The sequence below is a fragment of the Peromyscus maniculatus genome, chromosome 5 (genome assembly GCF_049852395.1).
Source record: "Peromyscus maniculatus bairdii isolate BWxNUB_F1_BW_parent chromosome 5, HU_Pman_BW_mat_3.1, whole genome shotgun sequence".
Classification (NCBI taxonomy): domain Eukaryota; kingdom Metazoa; phylum Chordata; class Mammalia; order Rodentia; family Cricetidae; genus Peromyscus; species Peromyscus maniculatus.
Window position 1 is genome coordinate 125046395 of NC_134856.1, and position 18594 is coordinate 125064988.

The window sequence follows — 18594 nt, forward strand, 5'->3', positions numbered from 1 at the left end:
ATCACATATAATCAGAAGCAACAAAACTTTGATGGTTTATTGTTCTCAAATCATTCGGTGTTTACACTCAAGAATGGTACCAAAGGAGAGTCAGGACCTTATAGCAGAACTGACTGACCCATAAGAGAAAGAAAGACTAAGAAAATAGAGCTAAGCTGAGTGTGATTGCCTGTGGCTGTAGTCTCACTATTCAGGAGCAGAGGCAGGAGGATGGCCACAAATTCAAGGCCAGTCAGCCATACATAGTGAGACCTTGTTTAAAAAAATAAACAAATAAGCAATCCACTAATAGTTGCTGCCAGTTGCTCCATTCACAAACTTGAGTGTGTGTGTGTGTGTGTGTGTGTGTGTGTGTGTGTGTGTGTGTGTGTGTGTGCCAGCTTCAGAGAATCTTGTGAGCAAAGTCCTTGCTCCTGAGAGATGGTTCCTAGACTTGCAGTAACACCATCACCAGGGAGCTGGTTCGAAACCAAGAAGTTCATAGAGCAGTGGTGGTGCACACCTTTAATCCCAGCACTTGGGAGGCAGAAACAGGTGGGTCTCGGAATTCAGGGCCAGCCTGGTCTACAGAGTGAGTTCCAGGACAGCCAGAGCTACACAGAGAAACCCTGTCTTGAAAAACAAACAAACTGTATCTGTATCTGTATCTATATATCTATCTATCTCTATCTCTATATCAATATATATGGAGACTCAAGCCACACCCCAAATCTGCTGCATCAGAATGTTGCGCAGGTACATGTGTTTGTGCATGTGCATGTGTGCAGAGGTGCATATGGAGACCAGATGTCAACCCCAGGCTTCTTTCCTCAGGCACTATTTTTTGTTTTGTTTTGTTTTTGAGACAGTATCTCGCTGGCCTGGAACTTGCTGATTTGGATAAGGAGCTGCAAGGATTTGCCCATCTCCAACTCCTCAGGGCTAAAATTGTAAATGCCTGTCACCATACCCATCTTTTCCTACTTGGAGCTGGGGATCAAACTCGGGTCCTTCTCATATTTGTGCAGCAGGCACTTTAATAGCTGACAGATGCATCTCTCCAGAACAAACAAATCAACCTCTGAAGGCACAGATAAGCAATCTGGACTCAGCATTTGGAAGCAATATCAAGGTTAGTTCCCCAAACAAAAAAGAGATAAAAATTGCCGCCACCATGCTCAAGTATGGTGGTTTTATTGTTAAGTGCTCCAGGAAGTTCTGCCTCGTTTCCAGTGCAACTATCAGGGTTTGGGTGGCTGTGTGTCAGGTTGAGGGGTAAAGAAAGCAGGAAACCTCTATTCTGCTAGGGCCTTTGGTTTTCAGTAAGAGCTTAAGAAGCAACAGGGATTGCCTTGAATTGTTGACAGTTCAAGGCTGTGATTGAATCTTTAGCTATCAGGAAGCTAGGTCAACTTGCATTTTGTTTGGGATAAGAAGTCCTTGTACCAGAAATAGATAAGTATAATCAAGAGAATGGATTAGATCCGGAGGAAGCCATTATCATGGAGTGTTGGTGAGTAAAATTAGCATGTATTTTTAATAAGTCTGTAATTACTTACTCTAGGATAGACCATATGGTGTAGGCACTTTTCGTGAACCCAAACACTTAAGCCCTCAAATGCCATTTAGTTTTAAACAGATACACTGTGCCTATTGCACTTTCTCAAAGAAAACAGAAGGGTTTTGCATTTTGAGCTCCAAAACATCCCCTTAAGTAAAAATTCAAATCACTCTCAAAGGCAGGAATTTTACACAGTGTTTGCAAGCCACAGTGACACACATCTTCCCTCGCCTACCTCAGGCTTTCTTTCTTTCAGTGGGCTGAGAGAAGTATATATGAGCTAAGCTTTTGACTGTTAATGTTGATGTCCATATTTTGTGAATCTTTGCACCATACCTGATATTGTTGCTCAAACTAAATGACTGTTTTGTTTTTGTATTAGAATTTCATCAACTTGGGAAACAAACTCTGCTGCTTCCATGGAGAAAACGCCTCTGTTCCCCCATCTCTGGACTGTATTTTCGAAAGACCTTTTGATGATGTCATCGAGGTGGGAGAGAAACAGGCAAAGAGAGAATTCTGGGAACACCGAAGGCAGAGGGGCCAGGACTCAGGAGTTTGGGTGAGGCCTCTCATCAGCTGAGCACCAGGAATACAACAAAATTGACGATATTTTGTTTATGGCCTTTCTGTCTTCCCAAGTGCAAACCTGAAAATGTCTAGGTCTCTCACCGGAAACCTCATTGACAGTGAAAGGCCAAACCCTAAGCCCTCTGGCCTTCTGCTCAGCCCGAGAGGCTTCTGATTGATCTTGTGGACTAGTAACCCCAAGCAGGACCTCTAGGGAACCTTTATATAGTCTCAATTATCAAAAAGGAGAAGTGTGTATGTGGGGGGGGGTCCTTAGAAACACAATGAGCAAGAAAATTCCAAAAGCTTCCCCGATCCTACTTGCCAGTGGGACACCTAAGTGTGACTGTCTTGAGAAGGCCACGCCTGCACCTGGGTGTGTCTTCGTCCTTCCGTGAACATCACTCTAGTAAGTCTGTTAAGAATGCGTTTTTAGTAAAGTACAGCTCTGCTCCACACTGGCTCATTCTGAAATGCTTTCCTGCAATGATGCTCTGAATTGGGCTTTGCTTGAGTGGAGTCCCTAAGGACTGAGACCCTTTGGCTGCAGGCAGCGGTGCCGGGGTGGCTCCTGCTGTATTGTCCGTCACACACACACATGCGCTCTCACACACACACACACACACATGCTCACACACACACACACATGCTCACACACACACATGCTCTCACACACACACACACACACACACATGCTCACACACACATGCTCACACACACACACACATGCTCACACACACATGCTCTCACACACACACACACATGCTCACACACACACATGCTCACACACACACACACATGCTCTCACACACACACACATGCTCACACATGCTCACACACACACACACATGCTCACACACACACATACATGCTCACACACACACATGCTCTCACACATACACACACACACATGCTCACACACACACACATGCTCACACACACACATGCTCACACACACACACATGCTCACACACACATATGCACACACACACACACACATGCACGTGCACACACACACACTTTATGACTTCATTTGGGTCTTTAAAAAACACCAATTTAGTGTCCTTAAGTTACTTTTTTTCTACTCTAAAAGGCTGCAGAGGGCTGGAGACACAGCTCAAATATTCAGAGTTCTTGCTGTTCTCCCAGAGGTGGTGCACGTGGTGCCCAGAGGATGGTATTAGGTGCTTCTGTCAATCTCGTTTCACTTTTTTTTTTTTTTTCTGAGACAGGGTCTCTCAAAAAATAAATCCAGAGCTCACTAAAGTGGCTGTCTGGTGAGCCTCAGGGACCCTCTTGCCTCCGCTTCCTAGTGTTCCTGCAGATATAAGCCGCCACACTTAGTTTCTGAGGTGAGTGCTGGGAATCTGCAGTCAGGCCCATGTGTCTTTATAGCAAGCACTATACCAACAGAACCATCTCTTCAGCACTACAATCACTATTTTTCAATACTTGTGAGAAATGGAATACTAAATATTAACCTCAGGGAGACAAGTTAGTTAATTTTAGATGAATATGCATTTTTAAAGTTATCAGATTTTTTTTTTTTGAGACATGGTCTCATCTGTCCTAGACTGGTCTCCACTTTGATAATATAGCCAAGGAGGTCCTTACACTTCTGATCCTCCTGCCTCCTCCTCCTGATTGTTGGGATAACAGGCATGCAGATTATGCGGTGCTGGGGCTTTGCACATGGTGGTAAGACTCACTCTATCAATTCCAGTACATCCACAGCCCTTTTTAGGTGAGTTTTTAAATTTTACGTGTGTGTGTGTGTGTGTGTGTGTGTGTGTGTGTGTGTGTGTGTGTTGTCGTCTATGGAGGCCAGAAGAAGGCATCAGATCCCCTGGATCTCCTGGAGCTGGAGTTACAGTAGCAGTGAGCAACCAGACAGAGATGGTGAGAATCGAACTCAGGTCTTCTGGAAGAGCCACAAGTGCTCTTAACCTCTGAACCACCTCTCAGGCCTTGTGGATTTTTATTTTTTATTTATTTATTTATTTATTTATTTATTTATTTATTTATTTATTTATTTATTTTTGGTTTTTCGAGACAGGGTTTCTCTGCATAGCTTTGCGCCTTTCCTGGAGCTCACTTGGTAGCCCAGGCTGGCCTCGAACTCACAGAGATCCGCCTGGCTCTGCCTCCCAAGTGCTGGGATTAAAGGCGTGCGCCACCACCGCCCGGCTTCTTGTGGATTTTTAAAAGTCAGTCTGCTCACTGTGGGAAAGTTGCACCTCTCAAATGAAAAGAAATGTCACCTGGAGAGAAATGATAAGTGATCATCCACACGGGCCACTTCTTTGTCTCAGACTGCCACATGGGTATTCAGGGCACTGCCCGCTGCTTGGAAGTGCTGCTTCTAGTGAAGAGCAGATGGACAAAGACTTCGCCCTTTGGGGCGTTTGAACTCGATGTTTCCAGCAGCAGCAGCAGCAGCAGCAGCAGCAGGAATCCAGAGTGGAGCTCGGGCTGTCTTGCTGCCCTTCTCTTCAGAGAATGGAACAGTGGCTGGGTCACAAGTCATAGTGAAGACGCCTGTGTGGACTGCTGGACTGGAAGCCCGGGAGCCTGACTGGTTGCTTCCAGGACCCATGGTCCTCTGGGGCTGAGGAGGAAGCGCTCACCCTCCCCTCAGAAGGTTTGCTGGGCTGAACTGACAGCTAATGAATTCATGACAGAAGAGAACACAGATTTAGTTAACATGCATGGAGGCAGGGCAGAAGGGCGAATATTTAATAATGTACTGAATTCCAGAGACTAGTAGACCCTCGTTCATGGGGTGGGGGCGGGGGTCAGTAAGTGAGTTTTGAGTGATACTTAATGAGTGTTAGGGCAATGAATGGATGAGTGGATAGGCAATAGTTTGCAAATTATTCCATTTAGAAGATGAAGGTCACCAATGAAATAAAAATTGTCTCCTATCCCTCTGGGGGGATAAGAGACTAGAGGTTTAACACATTACCTACCAAGAATAGCTCCTTTACTCCCATCAAAATACAGGGAAGGTTGTCTATCCACGATGTCCCTCATCTTTTCATAAATAAAAATCCCACCGGGTACAAGGTATATCATGATGTCTCTAGTGACCAAATGCTCCCTAGATCACACATGGAAAAATCTCCTCAGACTAGTCTGATGGCTGTTAACAACGACAAGACCCCTGACCACTCTCAGAGCCTGATAAAGGCCTGTTCTTGTCACTGTTGCCTGGCAGCCTGAATGCCCCCCTTTCCTCAACTCCCCTTCCCTTCTAATTAAGACTTTCAATTAGAATTCAGGCTCCATGTCTCCGTTTTCACTTCTGCAGTCTCTACCGTGACCATTCGCCCATGCTAACATCAGGAGGCAGACTACAGCGGTTGACAAGGTGTCCAGCTGAAGATCCTGTCTTTATCATTTGTTACATTTTTAGTTATGGGATCCCAGGGAGTGAATTAAAAGCAACTGATTGTCTCTATTTTTCTTTTTAAGAAATTGTTTTCTATATTTTCTGTAAGCTCATGTTTTTAAGCTTTACTTTTTATTTTAATGTGTGTGTGTGTGTGTGTGTGTGTGTGTGTGTGTGTGTGTGTTTCTTATGTGCAGTGTCTACAGAGGCCAGAGAGGGTGTTAGATCTCCTGGTACTGATGTTATAGGCGGTTGTAAGCTGTCGGATGTGGGGGCAACTAACTGAACTCCAGTCCTCTGTAAGAGCTCTTAACTTCTGAGCCATCTCTCCAGCCCCCAGATTTTTCTTTCAAACAGACAGGAATGACCCAGTAAAGCCTCTTCCAGGGTCCTCTGGTCTCCAAAGACCTTCAATTTACAAGAATAAGCACACCAGGGTGCTGCAGTATTTAGTTATGATTCATCCCAGCCACTTCCAATGATTTGTTCCCTGTGGAGTAGCTGGCAATTGAAACTACAGCCTTCTCCTCATGGCCACCCCTTGGGATCAACTCTTATAAACAAGACCTTGACAAGACACCTAAACTGTCATTTACACGCAATGTGACAACCTTCAATACATCACTGAACATGCGGGGCCATGCTTCTAGAATTGGGAAGTCATAGAACATGTGCCCTGGGTTCATCCTAGGAAGCTTCAGCGACCTGTGCTCACCACAGAAAGGACCATAACACTGTTCTCTTCCAACACTGGGTCTGAATCGCACGAAGCCTGGGGTCTTCAGAATAGCTGTCTTAGTGCTACTGACTTTGGGCTGCTTTGGAAGGAGAACTTATGATCTGCAAGATGTAACTGTTTTCCTCTTTGGCAGCATCTGTCTGTCTTTAGGTAGATAAATGACTACCCTGTGGACTGGGAACATCTATGAAGGCCGGAAGTCACAGGTAGTCCTTACGTAGATAAGAGATCTCAGTATAGATACCACCCAATTAAAGGCTTCATTACTGTGTAAATGCTATTATTTACTAAATTAAGATACAGCTTAGGCCGGGCGGTGGTGGCGCATGCCTTTAATCCCAGCACTGGAGAAGCAGAGTCAGGCGGATCTCTGTGAGTTCAAGGCCAGCCTGGGTTACCAAGTGAGTTCCAGGAAAGGCACAAAGCTACACAGAGAAACCCTGTCTAGAAAAACAACAACAACAACAACAACAACAACAAAAGATACAGCTTAGACTTAAAAGGCTGAGTGACTTTTCTGAATGGGAGCAGGGTGTCAAACACATTACACTCACGAGTTCCGCATGACCATGGGCTGCTTACGTTCACTATTTTCTTTTCAATAGAACCCTTTGGGCTGAGCTCAGATACTGGCAGCTCATTTAACCAATGGCTGCTGCCCCATTTGGAACTTTGATGGTGTTGGAGATAAACTACTCAACTACCCCCAGGATTTGCCCTCGAGGAGCTGATGGTCTCCTGGGCTATGAAAAGGAGGAAATGGAAAGGAAAATGACTTAAATAGAGCAGGGGAATGGGAGTGAGGACTAAAGGAAAGGTGGAGCCACATCTGGAAGGCCTTGATACTGCTCTCAGTCACATCTGGAAGGGCCTTGACATGGCTCTCCATTTGGACTTCAATCTGAAGACAGTGTTGGTTTTTAGCAAGGAGAGGATCAGTTTTGCATTGCTGAATAATTTTCTCTAAAGCTTGATAATATGGAAAAATATTAGGTCCTTTAATCACATTGTTTAAAACACAGCCTTTAAAATTTTCTAACAGATTTTTCACATATACACTTAATATGGGAGCCAGCGTACGTGAGTGCAATTTATAAATACATTCTGTCGTGTGGGACTGACTGTTCTAGAGAGATCTATCTGAGGACTGGGGAGATGGGCAGCTCAGTCAGCAGAGTGCTTGCTGTGCAAACATGAGGATCTGACCTGGATCCCCAGCACCCACATAAAAACCCTGGGGACATAGCACAGCACCCATACCCCAGTGCTGAGATGGTAGAGGCAGGTGGATTCCTAGCATTTGCTTGCCAGACAGCCAAGTTCAAGTTCAGTGGAGACTCAGTGGGTGGATCCTGAGGATCAACACTCAGTTCTCTGTCCTCCATACTCATGTACACAACACACACACACACACACACACACACACACACACACACACACACACACACACTGCTCTCTCTAACTGCAGCAGAGAATGCAGATTCCTAGAGGGGTTAAGGCCAGGAGCCCAGCTGGAGGCTACGGTGTTGCTGAAGTAGCCTTGAACAAGGACAATGCATTGAAAATGGGAGAAAGTGGCTCGGTGTGAACCAGGCACCAAGATCTGTTGTGGGTTAGAGATGAAGTGTGGCTTACATGTTGAGATCTTCGGCTCCAACACAATGCTCAGAAGTAGAGCTTTAGGGGAATTAATGGAACATGAGGGCTCTGACCATGACCTTGGACAGCACCGGACATGTGATAGCTATTCTTCCCCTGTCACTATCTCATAACAGACGTGTTCCACATGTGTAAGTTGTCACCAAACACAATTTGGTCCCACTTGAAACAACTACGCATGCTTAGCAAAAATCAACATCCCATGATGAAAAGAGACCTGGTTTCCCCCTTCTGCTCCCTATGAAGCCCTGAGATTGTTTCCTCATCTGTCAAAGGAACTTAAAGGCATCTCTGTCCTATTCTTGTGAGTATGTGTTTATATATGCACATGTGTACACATGTGTATAGAGTCTAGAAGTTAGTGTCAGGTGTCTTCCTCAATTTCTCTCTTCCTTAGTTTTTGATATGAAGTCTTCACTGAACCTAGAATTCACTGATTTGACCCTCCTAACTGACCAGTGAACCCCAGGAACCCTTCTGTCTCCCCTCCTTGGGTTAGGATTGCAAGCACAAGATGTTACAGCCAGCTTTAAAAACAAAACACAATTTATTTACTGAAACTGGGAATTCACATCATACAGCTCAATTCCGTTCACCTCCCAGTCTTCTGTATCTTCACCTCACCCCTGCAGTGCCCCCCAAAGAAAACTTAAAAAACAAAACAAAACAAAAACCAAATCAATCCAAAACAAAACAAGCAAACAAAGAAGAAAAACAAAACAAAATAAACAAACAAACACTAACCTCTTCACTCCTCTGTCTGTTCCCCCTCTCCAACACCTTTCCATCCATCATGGTGGCCGTGGGAATGGTGTGTCACAGATCACCTTTGTTCAATCAGCTTTACTTGCAAGTGTTCGTTGCAATGAGTCTTTGGTCTGGTTCAGGGCCTCTGGTGTCTGGTACACCATCCTCACTGGATCCTCACCAAAACTCCTCTCGAATATCCTGTGACTGCCCCGAGTCATGGAGGTCTGGAAGGTATCTTTTCACAGGACAGGTCCCTCCCTTAGCTTCAACAGGTCCTAGAGGGGGTAGATAGAAGTTAGGGTGGGCCAACCCCAGGCCCTAATGAGGGTCTGGGTGGTAGTTGAGCTGGTCAGTCCAGGCCACTGGGGCCACCCCCTTAGGCAAGGGGCGGAGCCAGCTCCCTTAGGCCCATGTCATCAGGGTCAGTTCTCCCTTTCTGTGTGAGGGGTGGGGCCATCTCTCCTGAGTGCAGGGCGTGGGAGCAGCTCTTTTGCTGTAGTGTCCAGCAAGGGGCAAGACCAGCTGTCCCAGGACCAGCGAAGCGTGGGGCCTGCTCAGCATGGCCCTCTGATTTCACCACTCGTGGTTCCGATGGCCCATTGAGGTGACACAGGCCACAGACATCAACACAGACCCCAGCTGCATCAGGATCATGGACCCAGCCAAGGCCCTCGACAGCGGTTTAGGCCGGATGACATCCTGGCTCTGGGGAGAAGCTCAGGCCACTCAGATCAGAATGGCTCGACCCTCAGACACCAACAGGACCGCAAGGTTGTGGCCGGGACAACTGGCTTTCGTGTAACCTTTTATGGCAACACGGGCCTTGGACTTCAACACAGACCTGGGCTGCAGTAGGACCACGAACCCAGACATGGTTCTTGGCAACTGCTGGATCTGACATGCCGCTTTTCACGTGGATCCAAGCTCAGGTCCTCATGTTTGTGGGACAAGTACTTTACTGACTGACCCATCTCCTCTGCCTCGTCTGTCCTGTTTATTGACTGAACCTTCCAAAGGGGAGACATCTATACCCACTGGGCTAGAGACAGAAACTTCCCTTTCCCTCAAGTCTGTTTCCTGACATATCCCTCATGTGACCTTTAACAATTCCATGTCTTTGTTTATCTTGTCTGGGCAGTGTGTATTCAGTTCAGATGGATGATTTCCAAGAACCTTCCTATAGATGTCATTATTCACAGCTGTGATTCTATTTGCCTGGTTGGGAAAGAAGAGGTGGTATAGGTTGTGGGCGGGGATAAAATATTTACCACTGGAATTATTTGCACATTACCCAAGCCATGGAAAATGGAAGAAGCTGTGAAGATTTTCTCCATATGCAGAGCCACCAAGCAATCGCTGACAATAAAACTGTGACTCCAGCAATCCATGCTGTGCTTTAATTTTCTGACCCCGGTCTGCTCATTATTTAGGCATACATTTGGATTGGTGCCAGCATGCCCCTCGCCAAACACAGCCAAGAGGGGTTGCAGAGGAGACTCCTCCGGCTCATACCAGTAGATCTGGGGGTTCTTCAAATGCTAAAGATCTTAAAGGGTCAGGCAAAGGAGTTGGTGCAGCAAACTGTATAAAGGACGAAGGGAGTGGGCAGGGATTTGGCGGACTATGGAGGAAGAGATCTTAATGAACTGGACTGGCAGGAACGTCTGCATGGAACTAAGGGAGTGTCACGACTGTGGATGTTTCACTGAGAGTGCAGAAGGGAAAATAAGGAGGAGAAGAGGACGGGGGATTCTGGAACGATGACACCTTGTTGACCTCTTTCTCCACTTTGGTCAGGGATGGAGGAATTGCCAGCTCCAGCTGCAACTGTGGTGGTTCCTCTTGGTGGGTCAACCTGATGGGATTTAGAGTCCCTCAGGAGACTTATCTCTGGCCATATCTGTGAGGATGTTTCCAGAAAGGTTTAATTGAGAAAACCTGGGCTGAATGTAGGTGACACCATTCCATGTGAACCCACATGTCCTAGACTGAATAAAAAGGAGAAAGTGGATGGAGTAATCTCATTCTGACTCCAAACTCATGAAAGCCACCTCATGCCCCCACCCCTGTGTCTTCCCTAACACAGTGGACTGACTGTACCTTTGAATGCGGAGCCAAAATGCTCTTTCTTCTTAGAGTTGATTTGTCACGAATTATGTCACAGCAGCGAGAAGACTAATAGGGACAGGCCTCATCCTGCCCAAGTTTCCCGCCTCCCCTACCCAATTTAGAATTGCCGCTATCTTGAATTCCACCAGGGATTCATTTTTTTTTTTTTTTTAAACAAGTCTCTTCAGTAGTTTAGCATCCCTGAGTTCTGTTTCTATGCAGGGTGCTCATTTCCCACAAGAAACATGTGCTGATCAGTCTGCAGGCTTTCAGATCATTCCTGCTCCCTCTCACCTTTGAATTTCATGATGCTGCCCCCATAAACCTCTCACCCTCCTCACGTTGTCTGTCATCTTTCCTTCTGCTTCCGCAGAGAGACCATTCTGTACCATTACCTCACATCACTCTGCACCTTCCGTAGAGAGACCATTCTGTACCATTACCTCACATCACTCTGCACCTTTACTCACACGGCCAGGCTATGTCCTCAAAAACCCAAGAATGTATTGATAACAGCCACAGTGATCTACTGCTTTGAGTGGCAAGGAAGGAAGAAATACAGGGTGGAAACAGATGAAAAGAAAGTCAAAGGCTAAGAGAAACATGGGCTCACTGCTAGGAGGAGCATAAAGGAAATTGGCTTTCAATAAATGTGTGGCAATGTCAGATATGAACGTTTCACTAAATAGCTCACCACCCTGGGGCCTTCTGCAAACGTGGCTTGAGAAGACACCAGGCAGGAAAGCAAGGGAACAGACAGACAAACATTGGTTTGTCTCCATCCCAAATGTATATTTTCCCTCTACTATTCACCAATTCCTAAATGACCTTATTTAGAGCATGCACAAAAACAATGTTCTTTGCATGTCTTCAATTCTCTGCCCAACTTTATAGATTTTTGTGCCTTTATTTATTTTTTTTAATAAAGCAAAAGAGCATTGCGGAAGCTCATGCTATCTCACTGCAGACATTTCCCGTTTTCTCGGCTTTTATGACTGAGACTATCAGAAGTGATGTATATGACCAGATGGTGATGTGAGGACGAGCTTCTGTGTGGTCCGCTGCAGGTGGTTGGGAAAGGCAAGACAAGCGTTGGGAAGAATGCTTCTCTCATACTTGCCTGATGGACCTGACGGCTTAGAGATGGAGTGTCACTTCTGAACTTGTCTTTACTTCTCTGAAATCTGAACATCCGTTTACTAAGTAGCCCTTGGTTCCGTTTCTAGCAGGTACCTCTGTCACTTTTGTGGGGGTTTTGAGTTCCATCCTCCGGAGTCATGCTGCTAGGTTTGAGATGTCTTGGGTATGGAGTTTAATAGAAAAGAGGGATAGTTCACGAGTTAAAGTTGGCAAAGGCAGAAAATTTCAGAAGTGAGTCAGGATTTTTCTAGAATAGAGTGGATTTTCTGTTCTCATGTAGGACTTTCTGATGTGCCATGGTGTCAGGTATCTAATAGAGGCTAATTGGACGGAGATGCCAGTACAACAAATAGAGGATATTTAGAGGTCATCTGTCAGCCCTATTGGTTCCCGTCAGTTTGGGATGATTCTTCGCTGTTCGAGTGGTCACATGATGTCTCCGCCTCTAGCCACTTGCCTAGTCTGCCCCTGGTCTCCCTTCCCCTCATCATCAACAATCTAGTTTGCCTTATTTCCTCCCTCAGATTTCCATTCCTTAATCTTAAGAGGTTGAATGGGTGAGATCCATTTTCCAAAACTACTTATCACAGACCCTGGGGGGCCTGCTGGCCTCTTGCAGAAATAGAAATCTTTGGCTGCTCGAGCTATAGGAGGCAGAGGTGCTGGAGGTGGCGGTGAAGTAGGAAAGTGTATGTTGATGAGGTGGAGAACATGGGGACCACAATCCAGGCATGGTAGTGCACATCTGCAGTCCTCTCACTCGGGAAAAAGAGGCAGGAAGATTCAGAGTTCACAGTTATCCTTGTCAACATAGTGAGTTTGGGGCCAGCTTGGGCTGTGTGAGACCCTGTCTCTAACAAACTAACAAATGTGGGGTCCAAATATGAGGGACAGAGTAACATAATAGAACTTACCAGATGCTCAACAAAAAAGGTAGGAACCAGCTTGTACCTGGTGAGGTAGCTTTGGTTTCCATTCAAATGGGGTTCGAGCATGGGCAACATTATTTTAGAAAGTATATGACTATGGAGTCCTAGAGTAAAAGGAATCATGAATCATAGGGCAGAGCATAGAAAGGATTGCAGCTTGAGGTGGAGCCACATGGAGCTATTTATACTCTTACATGACATTCAGGCTGTTAAACACACAGGCACCATGATGCAGCCTCTATTCTAGATGCCAGGCCCTAGGCTATGGTTGCCACACTGTAGACCTAAAGACACTTACAGTTGCTGGTTCCACATAACCCAACAGTGAGTGAGTAAATGAGAGAGGGGAAGACATGTATGATGGACAAATGTCTTAATAGGCAGGTGACATCTCCAGGCAGGAGCCCACAAAAGAATGTGTAACCAGCCACTCTGAGTAAACAGCTGGCCTTTGGAGTCTTCCCTGTGATAGCAGTCAATCTCTTCTTAGATACGAACTTTCTTGGGGACGGTTTTATGTCATGGAATTCCTTGTTGAGAATTAGGGTATTAACCTCTTGAAAACCCTTGTGTCCTTTTCTAGGGTCGTGGTATAGCTACCAAGAAGAGAAACACACGGAAGTGGGTGTGGTGGGAACCTCAGCACACTCTGTGATCCCAGTACTTCAGAAGCAGAGGGAGGAGAATGACAGGCTGAAAGTAGCCCGAGCTATACAGTGAGATCTTGGATTACTTCTAATGCTCCAAGCCAGCCTTGTATCCATAGTGAGAACCTGTCTCCAAACTAACTCAACACCAACCAGTGCTGCTTTTGTCTCTGATCTTCCCGTGGGCATTACAGTTTCCCATGCTAATAACTTGGCACTCAACTGGGATATTGGTTACGTTTGCCAGAAAAATAAGTCAATAGAGTGGTGTGTGTATGGGGGGAGACAGACAAAGAGATAAACAGAGACAGAGGGACAGGGGAGAGAGGAGGGAGAGGAAGGAGGGTAAATTTTAATACCTTCTTTTGGGCGTTTTCATTATTGTTCAAAAAAAAATAAACAAAGAATACATGATTACTTCAAAAAAATTGGGGCACATTTTAAATAAAATAAAGCTTACTTATAATCACATAATCCCAAAGTAATTGCTGCTAATTTTTATGTGTAATATTTTAATCTTTTTCTTACACAAAATGGGGTCATATATAGGGGAGAAAAAAATCTCTTATTCTAGCTGTGTTGGTCTCTTCACCTGGAACCCTAAAAATTTAGACTGGTGAAAAAAACTCTAAGAAGAAAGGCAGTGGTCTATTTATTTGTTTGTTTGTTTATGTGTTTATTTATTTATTTTCAAAACAGGGTTTCTCTGCATAGCCCTGGCTGTCTTGGAACTCTCTATAGACCAGGCTGGCCCGGAACTCAGAGATCTGCCTCTCAAATGCTGGGATCATGGATGTGCACCACCACTGTCCAGCTAAGCAGCAGTTTATTAAGATATGCACTGGACTTACTCATGGGAGCACACAGAGGTGAGAAACATAAGGGAATGTGTGCTGGGTGTCATTAAGTGGCACTATTTACTGTGCGAGAAAAGCCACAAGGTACAACAAACCCCAGTATAAGGGTTTATTAAGGGAAGGGAATAGGAAAGATGTGCATAGGCCTATGGAATGACCGTGCAGGAAGAGGAGGGAGGAATATGTGGAACCTGCTTTTATAGGTTTCCCTTTGTGCATGCGCATATGGGCTACGTCATCTACGCACATAGATGACGTGATCATGCAGCACCTGGATTCCAAAGGCGGTTCAGGCCCTGGGATGACTAAGCAGCTTGCCAGCACATGGTCGTGTAGCTGGAGGAGTGGCTAGGAATTCTAACACCGGGAGATGGGACTTGCGAGCTATGTAGTTTAAGCCAAGTGAAAGGGTTCTAGGACTTCCAGGGGGAAGGAGAGAGTTAGAAGAACAACAGAGAGAGTACAGTTAACAATGCTCAGAAGAAACATGCTAAAGAGGCGTATTTCATAATGACGTACTGTACAGTTTCTCATACTGCAGAGAATATTTAGTGACTTGTGTTTTACTGTTGACCATATGCTATGTGAATTACTTCAAGGCGATATATTTTTTTCTATTATAACAGAACTGACATACCATTCTTTAACGAATTATAACTAGACATTAAGAGTCTCTAATCTGCTCCCATCATAAACAAGTCTATACTGATCACACATTTTTTTTCTACTTGTCCAGTTACTGTCCTCTGATGAATTACTAGAAAGTAGGTTACTAAGCGAAGAGGTGTGTGTGTGGGGTGGGGGGTGGGGGGACCAAATCTAGAACCTAGTATGTACTAGGCAAGCACTCTGGCCCTGAGATACATCTCTAGCTCAATGGCAGGCATAATTTCGAAGGGACTTTAATGCCTATGAGCAAGCTCTTCTTCAGAAAGGTGAGGTTATTTTAACAGCTAATGTCTATTAGAAGCAGACATCATATATTAATACCTGGGAATGCTGTTAGGAGAAATAAGCCTGTCTAAATCTGAGGAGCAAAACAGAAGCGGCTCAACCCTAACTCTAGTTTTGAAGGAGATTCTTTCCCAGAACATTTTCATCCATCTCCTTTCACTGACGTGCCGTTTCCTGTAAAATGTTCACTGCTGGGCCACAGATAGAGCTCAGCAGGCAAAGGTACTTGCCACACAGCCAGAGTTCAATCCCTGGAACACGTGTAAAGTGGAAGAGGAGAATCGACCCTACAGAGTTATCCTCTCATAGCTACACCTGTGCTGGAGAGCACACGTACCCCTCCCCTTCTCTCTGTCTCCCCGTCTCTCTGTTTCTCTGTCTCTCTTTTCCTCCCCCTCCCCCATACACACACACACACACAGACACACACACACAGACACACAGACACACACACACACACACGAATAGAGCAATTCACTTTAAAATATAAATTGTATAATCTGTAAGAAAGGTGACTTAAGGGCAGGTGATTCTTAAAAGAATGTGTAAACTGAGCTAATGACCCTTGGTAGCAGAGATTTGGGAGGCTGAGTGAAACGGGAGCTGATGCTGGAGTGGATGGATGTCTTAGTTCTGAAATACATCCAGCAAGGACTTCCATGGCAGGGATTTACTCCCCACAGCCATCCTTCTGTCAGGTCAGTTGAGAAAAATCTCAGGACAAGCTTTAAGGTAGCTTTCAAGATGGCAGGCAGGTGCTCCTGAGTGTAGGCGTGAACTGTAGAATGCTTGGTCCTCACAACTAGTGTCGCAGAGGAATAATGACTTCCTCTATCTTCCCTAGTCCTGAGGCAGGATGGACTCCTGTGACAAAAGATGCATCAGTAAGAGAAAAACAGATAAAGTTTAATAACATGCAGGCCTCATGCATACATCAAGAGGTACCCAGGGAGAGTAAGTAAGTCTCATGAACTGATGTAAATATCATCTAATACTGAAACAAAAAAGCATGTGAAGCCTGCTGCCAGGGAGCTGTCTGGGAAAGGCATACTAACCTATAGGAATGAACTTTGCTATACAGATGTACCTTACCTTACACCTTCACCATGGACATTACTCCACCGGCTGGTGACTAAGAGTCATCCCTCTTTTCCTGGTACCAGGAGGAATGGGAACTATAAACACAGATGTCTCTTACAGTCTTTTCCTTGCAGGTGGGTACCATCTTCATTTTTAGAGCCTCTCTACCTACAGCTCTTCAAAACAATCCTTATGCCAAAAGGATTGGTTCCAGAATATCCTACAGATGACAAAATGATAAGATGCCCAAGTCCCTTCTATTAATGCATGGACTGGCATTTCCTGAGAGAAGCCACGCTCTCATTCAACATTCAACAAGGCCGATTGGCTGATGAGAACTTGAGTGATGGTGAAAAGGTTGCAATGTTGCAGGGCCAGAGCCAAACCCTCGTAGACTACCTTTAGCCCTGTCAATCGTCATTGCTTGCCCACCTCTGTGCACACAACCCGTGACTTTTAGGTAAATCATTTTCGAGTGTGTGATCAAGCCTTGAGCTTCCACCAGCTCTAGAGCTAAGAATATCAGGTAGTCTCTGAGGCATTGACTTCTCCTCTTGTTGAAGCCCTCTTCCTGATGTTTCCAAAAATGTGTGTCAACAGTGTGTTGACTTGTGACTTTCTTTCTTGTTACTAGAACAGCCTTCTTGAAGCTGTCACTGTGTTGGCATTTAAGTATCTGTGTTCCCTGGCTGTGGTCACTCATATTTGACTCCAAAGAAACCATTTATACCCTTTGAGGTGAGAGCTGTGTTCTCTTTGTTTTGTTTTGTTTTTAAACATTGACAATAGCATAGTATTTACATATAACAAAATGTATGTGCTGCATACCTTAACCAGTAGGTGATTATAAATATCTAACAAGATGTAGATAATATGTAAATGGATAGCATATTACATTTTTAGGGAGTAACCACACAGGGAAAAAAAAAAGCCTGCTTATACTCAGTATAGATTCAATTCTCCTCTTCCCTCCCCCAAATATTTGCAAGGTTGGCTGAGAGCCTGGAACTCATGTATATGGAGGATCAAGCGTGTTTAGGGGAGGCACATTCTAGTCTCCTGTAATAGACACTCTTATCTGCACCAAGCCTCTACACGCCACTGTCATGACTGCAAGGGTAGCCATGACTTCATCATGGAAGTCACAGAGTGATTGTTATTAATGACTCTGGACCTTCGATAACTATGGTCAGAGCCTCCGTCCGTGTTTGCTGCATTGAATTACTTCATTGTTACACTGAGTTGCTCAATAAATGTTTGTTACTTCAAATGGCTCAAGGATCGCTGCCTCTTTCTCCGGCGTTCACATGAGGGTGAGCCTAAATGCTATCGACAAACTGACATTTGTGCACCTAACAAGACAGAAATCAGAGGAGGCAGAATGGGAAGTGGGTTAGGTGCCAATATTTCTAATGTTTATGAGGGGCCAAGGAGGTTGAGGGGAAAAAACACATGGATGCATTAAAGCGCATGGCCAGCATTCAGCATTCATTATTAACTGTCACATGATAATCCTGGGGCAACTTTACCTGTCCCTTCACAAACAGCAACAAACATTTTCTGTGAGCCAGGAACAGCAATAGCTCAGAAAAGAATTCCCAGGCAGGATTAATCTGGGGGTGAAGTCACTTCTGTCCCCACAGTGCCTCACATCTGAGCTGCCATGATGCCTCTCTTTAAATACTGACACCAATGTGCCAATTACGAGCCTGACTTGCAGTGGGACAATAGAGTAGACTGTGGGTTTCATCCCCCGGCTCCAGCTAAACAAAAGCAATGGCAGCAGAGCCTTCTTGATAGTCATGGTTACCCTCTACATCTCAGCTCTACAGCACCAGCTCCATAGGTAACAAAAGCGGGTGGCAGGATGGGGAATCGAAACTTTCGGGGCTCAGCTGCCATGGACGAGGACTCCAAAGAGTAGCAGGCTGACCTGTATGTACTGTTTGTATAACTTAGGAACCCAAACCGTCAGTGACTTCTGCAATAATTACTGTCTCCTGGAACCCATACAGTACAATAACTCCTAAGCCTTCCTCTTCTGCATTATTAATCACGCTCATGGAGCCTCACTTAGCAGGTCACGGTGTTGACTTTACTCTCGGGCTCCACAGTGAACAAATTAAAGAGGTTTGCTCTGTTCAGTGAAAACACACTATTCATTTTTCCTGCAACCCCCCCCCCTTCCCATTGGCATTCTAAGCATGTTGCATGTATTTTTAAAAAAGT